At 45.8% G+C, this 7,313-nt stretch overlaps 1 long non-coding RNA gene across 1 annotated transcript; it reads right to left on the bottom strand.

Annotated features, from left to right (window-relative positions):
• Nucleotides 1–1,190: 1,190 nt before the first annotated feature.
• On the bottom strand, nucleotides 1,191–2,005 carry LOC141622469 (uncharacterized). Its single transcript, XR_012532975.1, has 2 exons — nucleotides 1,619–2,005; nucleotides 1,191–1,495 (listed from the first exon to the last, which is right to left on the bottom strand). It is a non-coding gene; the product is annotated as an uncharacterized LOC141622469 (long non-coding RNA).
• Nucleotides 2,006–7,313: the final 5,308 nt, after the last annotated feature.

Genomic DNA, 7,313 nt, shown 5'->3' on the forward strand with positions numbered 1-7,313 from the left:
TAGAGTCATGGTCAACTAGGTAGCACGGACACTTCTTCAAATTAGCCTTCCCGTGTCCAACGCCGTGTCGGACACCTGAACACCCGACACTCGTTGGACACATGCCTAAACATATGGAGTATTATAGTTTAGACAGAGGAATAAAGTGTCAAAATAGATTGATTAGGAGATGAGTTTGGGTGGGAAATGAGAATCAGTTATAGTCAAGGTTAAATTTAACCTTCACTTATTCAAATTTAATATTAAATACATTATAAAACTAAAATCATACGTTATTTATAACCATAAAATATATATTTTATTCAATTTAAATAGCGTGTCCAATGTCCTAAATTTCATGGGATGCCGTATCACGTGTCCGTATCGTGTCTGTATCCGTGTCCGTGTCAGTTTTGGTGCTACCTAAATGGTCAAAAAAAAAAAAAAAAAAAAAAAATTGTCACTCTTTCTAATCTGAAATCTATAGGTGGTCCGAGGATCGCCCGGCTTCCCAAGATAACCGGCCCAACCCGCCAATTGTCTGGTTAAAAACCAAAATAAAATGATAATTGGACTGTACCTGTAGCTCGCGTGACCTGTCCAAGAGCCTATTCTGGGTCGGCCATTGTTGAAATCATCCAGCCAGCCCAACCATCAAGGACAGACTCAAGGTTGACCATGTTAAGACCCGTCTTGATTTAATACCTCTCATAATCACTGTTTATTTCCACCTTTATTTTAATCGGATGTAAGAACTGTCTTAAGTTAAGACTGTTTTAAACAAAAAAAAAATGACGATATAATTAGGGAGGGATATCAATTATCATCAATGTATCATTCCAATATGCAACCATCTATACTATATCTTGGTGGCCACGTTATGCGCAGTTGCGTATTCATTGCTCTTCATCAATCTCTTTTCCACGCAAAGGCATTTTCCATTTATGTTCACCATCATTTTCTTCCACAACCAATTTTTTGTTCCCTATTCACATTATTCAATAATCCGAAAGTCGGAATTTCATCCATAAAGTCTTCCATTTTTCGGCCTTTTAAAAGTTACAACAAACCCAGCTTTCAAGTTATGTTAAGTAGTTGATCCCGTCATAAAGTCTTCCACAATTTCGACCTTTAAAATCCTAGAAAACCAGCCTTCAACCTATGTTAATTAATTTTCGCCCTTTATTAGTTGATTGTAAAACAATGACGAGTTTTCAGGTCCCTTGTTACCTGATCGATAATTATATTCAAAAACTCATAAGAGTCGATCTTAATAACCAAGTGTCAAGTCTACCACAATTTCAACCTTTCAAATTCTAGAAAGCCAGCTTTACCCTTTATTAATTAGTAGTTGTAAACATTGGTCGTCATACAATGACGAGTTTTCAGGTCGGTTCGATAATTATATTCAAAAACTCGTAAGAGACGATCTTAGTAACTAAGCGTCCAAGTCAATGTGCAAGTACAAAAAGTCGAAAATGACAAGTTCAATACGGCCGACGTTACAGCATCGTACCTGCAACAAGAAAACAAAACTAGCAGCAGAAATCAAATCTATACACATCACAAAAAACGTCATAACAAACACATGAAGTAAGATTTAAAGAGTAAAGTAAAAGGTCGAAGTAATCAAATTTACCTGAAATATTGAAGACCGTTGATTAACGGAGTAATTGACGGTGGCCTAATATACGGACGTAGCGGAATAATCAATCGATTAACGGTGAACAACATTGAACTGCAAACAACACAAATTACAAACCGATCAAAATCGTATACAAAAACGAAAAATAATATACACATACAGCGATTGAATCGAAATCAAATCGCTGTAAGAATTCACATTCCAAACATCTCAAAAACCGATCTGGAATCGTCAAACTTAATAAAGATTTAAATTATTCTAAGTGAATAAAGTCTAATTAATTCTCCAAAATACCGATTAATTAGATTTAAACCTGTAGAATTAATTTTAGTCCAATTTGATAATCTATGTACAATATGGAATTTCAATTTCTCAATCGAGTTATACAGCATTAGTCATAACGGAAAGACGACTACGTCTCGGCCGAAACTCTCCACGACGTCGTTGTTGATGCGATGACGGACGAATTAACGCCGTCAACGCACGTCTCACCCAATCACCTTCAACAGTACCAATTCTTACAAGCGAATTCGTCATCGCCGATCGCATTAAGTTTAATCTCATCGGCGGACACGATACCGATTGACGATTCCTCGAAGATTCTCGAGAATTGTTAAGATTCCGATGAATCGCACATCGGAATGATCCTGGATGCGACGTCGGCGAGCACATACACGTCTTCTTCTCCGTAAACTTCGCCGGAAACTTCACCGGAAAATGCGGCGATCGTGACACAGAGGCGGTGGCGCGTGATGTCGGCGAGAGTGCGATTCGGAAAGAGGCGGTGGTGGCGGCGCCGATGGAAGGTGAGAGATTGACGCGCGTAGGAGACGACGCGCGGTGGAAGATTGACGAAGACGACGACGACGAGTAAGAGAAAGTAGACGGTAAAGAAGCGAGAGACGGTTGCGAGGAAAATGAATCGGACGGTTGAGACGAGTTTGATCGGTGTGGAGGAGGAGAAAGAGAGCGAGGGAAAGTGAAGGTGAGAGGTAAGATTGGGGCGTTGGAGCGTGATTTTGAAGATGCCGCCATTGATGACGAGCTTCGAGATTTCAGGGAGATAGGAGGGATGGAGGGAGGGGTAATATGGTAATTTTGTAGTGGGACCCCGGAGAGGGGAAAGTTTGGCAAACTGCGTTATAGGAGGGGAGGTGGTTGGTTTTATAGAAAGGGAAGGGAGGGGTATAGGTGAAAATTTGGTAAGTATGAGGGGTAATTTGGGTATTTTGGTTTGGTGAGAAAGGAGACTTGGTAAGTTGTTTGGTATGAAAGCGCGTTTTTGATGAAAGTAGACGGCTGCGTGGCTGCTACTTCAGTACCAACGCCTTTGCTACCTTTTCTTCTCCAACGGAAACTTAATATTTTCTATTCCGATCATTTGTTGTCCTATTTATTAAATTTGTTTTTAAAATAATGCTTAAAAATAAAGTATTTGTTATTTTGAAAATAATTGTCAAAATACTGTCTACGTAAGATCGGGTTTTCAAAATCTAAAAATTGGAACAAACGGGTCATTGCGAATGGCGGGACTTGTAAAGGAAACACGTCACCGGGAGTGGCGTGTTATGCAACTCTATTTTAAAGGGGATTGAAAAAATGCAAAAAATGCCATTACGAGTAGCTTGTGTTTTGAGTATCGTTTTTATAGCACAAGAAATGCATTACTAGTTGTGTGTTTATTGAGTATCGTTTTTATAGCACAAGAAATGCAATATAAATGGCATGTTTATAGCACAAGAAATGCCATTACAAGTGCCATGTTTATTGAGTATCGTTTTTTTTTTATACAAAATAGTCCCAACACCCTTCTTAATTCACTGTAAATTAAAAAGCCTCATCTCACCTCACAAACACCTCTAATTCCAACACGCCTCACCTCACCCCACCTAACTTATCCTCTCCCATCTCGCTTCACTATCCCTCTTGTCCAGCGTATCTCTGGCGTCTCACCTCAACCCCCTCCCTAATTAGTAAGGTCATTTTTAGTGACATGTTTTGTAGTTAGATCTAATTTATTTCGTGTTTATTGTTGTTAATTATGTTGGTTTTGTGCTTAAATCTAGCTCTCATATTGATTTATGTATTTGTACAAAATTCTCCAAAATTTGAAACCCTGAATTAGTGAATTTGTGGTAATGGCTACTAATTATGTGTAGTTATGCTTATTAGGGAAAATTAGGTTATAGTTAGTGATGGGGCATATTCTGCACCCGCTGACCGAGTCAACATATTGAGCAAGGTCAAAGATATCCACAAGCAAGTCAACGACTTAGACAGCCTAACCGACGCACTGACTGTCGGCTGTGTCTCTTGGGTCTCTTGGGACAACTAGCGGTAGGGGCACACATCCGCGAACTCATATCCAAGACCCCTCGGCGGCGAGTCAACAGGGTCCGCCGGCCTGCCATGGGTCCCTCGGCCGAGGGTAGATCAGTCTTTCCACCTGCTAGCCACTTGGCCACTACGTGACAAAAGGTGAAAGTCTATAAATACTCCTCAACCCTCATTGAGGAAATGATCCACAATTTAACCAAAACACCTCATAATCTGGTAATATCTTCCTTATCTCTCTACAATATATACTTCGCCAAGTAACACATAACTTAATCCTCTTAAGTTTACTGACTTGAGCGTCGGAGTGAGTTCGCTCGGTCCAAAGCCGAGCCCTCAGTTTGTTCATTGTTTCAGGAGACCGAAAGGGAGATTCAATCATAGACGTCATTCTACAAGCACAGGTGGTAACAAGTAACTGCTCTGGAATTACACCCGGAACAATTGGCGTCGTCTGTGGGGAAAGATACTAGAAGCTAGTCAAATTCATTCCCAAACAAAAAAAAAAACAACACAAAACAAAAACCCACCCAAAAAGCTAAGAAGATGTCGAAACAACAAGAAGTATTCGTGACCGACGAAACCGAATTCTGCCAAGATGATGCCGTCCATAATTCTGGGGTTGCGCAGCCCTCCACCGGCCGAGTAATTCAACCGGAGTACGGGATGCCAATAATACCAGATACGCCGCTGCCCGCCGACCAAGTCACCATCATGGGACATGTGGTTGATGCAGCAAAACTGAAACTACTCCTGGACCTAATAGGTAGCACGCCGGCTCACACTGTCACTCCGACAAGAGCGGCGGCACCCGTCCCGGAGAACAGGCCGAGAATGTGACTCGAGAGACTTGAACGGAGCGGAAGAAGCGGCCTGTCAAGACGCCGGGGAACCCAGTGCTAGTGGTAGACTGAGTCCTTCCCGCACTCGCGGAGGACGGCGCGTCGCCAGCACCGACGAGGCATGCCCCAGAGGAGTGAAAGAAGTCCGACTCACCAGAGTCGGAGAAGAAGCCCGACTCACCAGAGTCGAAGAAGAAACCCTTCCCGCCACGGGGAGAGGAGCCGAACTAGGGATGCGAGAAGCCGATCGCCGCGTGTCGTTCGACACGTGGTCAGACAGCCCCTCAACCCCTATGTCTTAGAGACCCCGGTGCCGACTAAGCTAAAGTTGTCACCCATATCATACAAAGGAGAAAGCGACCCAACCGACCATGCTGAGGCTTTCGAGTCTTACATGTCGGTGTGGGAACAGCCTGATGAGGTTTGGTGCCGAGTTTTCCCAACAACCCTGCATGGGATGACGCAAAGCTGGTACAAGGGGCTGCCCAATGGGTCGATATACTGCTACGGCGATCTAAGGGACATGTTTTTGGCCCGTATTCTGATAAGAGGAGGGCCGTCGAGACATCGGATCTCGACTATCAAACGGGAGGGAGGCGAGTCTCTCCGAAGCTATGTGAAGAGGTTCGACGCCGAGGTTCGCAGATTCGTGAGTGAGCAATGAGCCGAGCCGGCGGACCTTCGACCGATGAAAGGCCTCCCAAGAGGGGACTTAAAAAAACGAGCTCATCAAGTGCGGAGGCCTGAACTTAGACTCTGCCAGGAAGATGGCCGACCAAGCCATTAAGGTGGAGGACTACCACAAAACCTGGGTAGGCCCCAACGAGGCCGGGCACTCAGAGAGTAAGAGCCGCCGGGAGGACAACCCGGATGAAAGACGCCGTGACAATAATAGGTCACGGTCTGACAGGTCCGCCAGGAAACAGAACTCGGCGGGCGCCGGGGGGAGTTCGGGACCGTACTACCAAAAGCGGTACAACGATCACACCCCCTGGTCGTATCTGCCGCCGAGATCTTCGCCCTGAGCAAGAACGAGGGTCAGAAGTGGGAAAGGCCTCCCAGGCCGAGGAGTGACGGTGACACGAGCCAGTACTGTGAGTACCACGGCCACACCGGTCACTTAACTGACAACTGCCAGCATCTGAAGAATTCCATTGAAAAGCTGATCCGGAAGGGGAGCCTCGGCAAGTATGTTGCCAAAGGCCAAAAGACTGATGCCGGCGGTTCAAATAAGAAATCCGTCTTTGAATGGATAGGAGTGATCCATGTTGTCATCGGGGGCAACGAGAACGGTGGGTCCGCTCATTGGCACAAACGGCACCTGAACGAGCTATATCAGGCCATCAACTTTGTGCCCAAAACAGCGATCCCCGCTTCCAACATCCCCGATATGACTATTGGGAAGAAAGACTACGAGGGAGTCATCGCCCCTCACAGCGACCCACTCGTAGTCCACTTGGACATAGCCAACCACCTGGTCAAGAGGTGCCTGATTGACACAGGCGCCTACACGAACATCATGTTCAGAGAGTGCTTTCTCAACCTCGGTTTGAAGGTTGAAGACTTGAGCCCCTGCACCAATCCGTTGTACAGTTTTTCCGGGGCCGGCTGGTACCCACAGGGTCAATCAGTGCGCCGAGTGATGTTCGGCGAAGGGAATGCGGCTAAAAACGTCCTGTCTGAGTTCGTGGTCATTGACGGCTCGTCCGCCTACAACGTTCTCATAGGCCGAGTCACTCTGAGCGAGGCCGATGTAGTAATGTCCATCCGGGCCCTGACACTGATGTATGTATGTCTCGGACCGGGGGGAAGCGCATAAGCTCGTCTCAAAGGACGAAAAGGACGAGGTGGTCAACGTCCAGATATCTGCCAGAGGGTGCAACATGCAATCCCTCAAAGTGGCAAAGAAGTCCGAGAAGGGGAAGAGCCCATCCTTACAGCAGGAGGGCGACCACATGGATGCAACCGTCGGCATGGTCGAGGGAGCCGAGACCGAAGAGGTGGAAATTGACCCAGGGCGAACCGTAACTATCGGTGTGAGCCTGGAGCCAAAATTCAGGGCCGCTCTCCTAGACCTGCTGAGGAAGAACAAAGACGTCTTCGCCTACTCAGCGGCCGAGATGCCAGGCGTGAGCCGGGAGGTAATTGTTCACAAGCTGAACATGCTCTCCACCGCTCGCCCTGTCAAGCAAAAGATGAGGAACTCTTCAGCCGAGAAGGATGAGGCCATCAAAGCCGAGGTAGATAAATTACTAGCGGCGGGCTTTATCATGCCTTGTACTTATCCTGAGTGGTTAGCTAATGTTGTAATGGTAAGGAAGTCATCGGGGGCATGGAGGATGTGTGTAGATTTTACCAATCTTAATAAAGCGTGCCCCAAAGATTGTTATCCCTTGCCTCGAATAGATAGTTTAATCGACGCGACGGCAGGCTACACCCATCCGAGCCCTTCGGACGCCTTCTCAGGGTATAATCAGGTATTCATGGCCGAGGAAGACATGCCTAAATGCGCA

This window comes from Silene latifolia, chromosome X, assembly GCF_048544455.1.
Source record: "Silene latifolia isolate original U9 population chromosome X, ASM4854445v1, whole genome shotgun sequence".
NCBI classification, from domain to species: Eukaryota; Viridiplantae; Streptophyta; class Magnoliopsida; order Caryophyllales; family Caryophyllaceae; genus Silene; species Silene latifolia.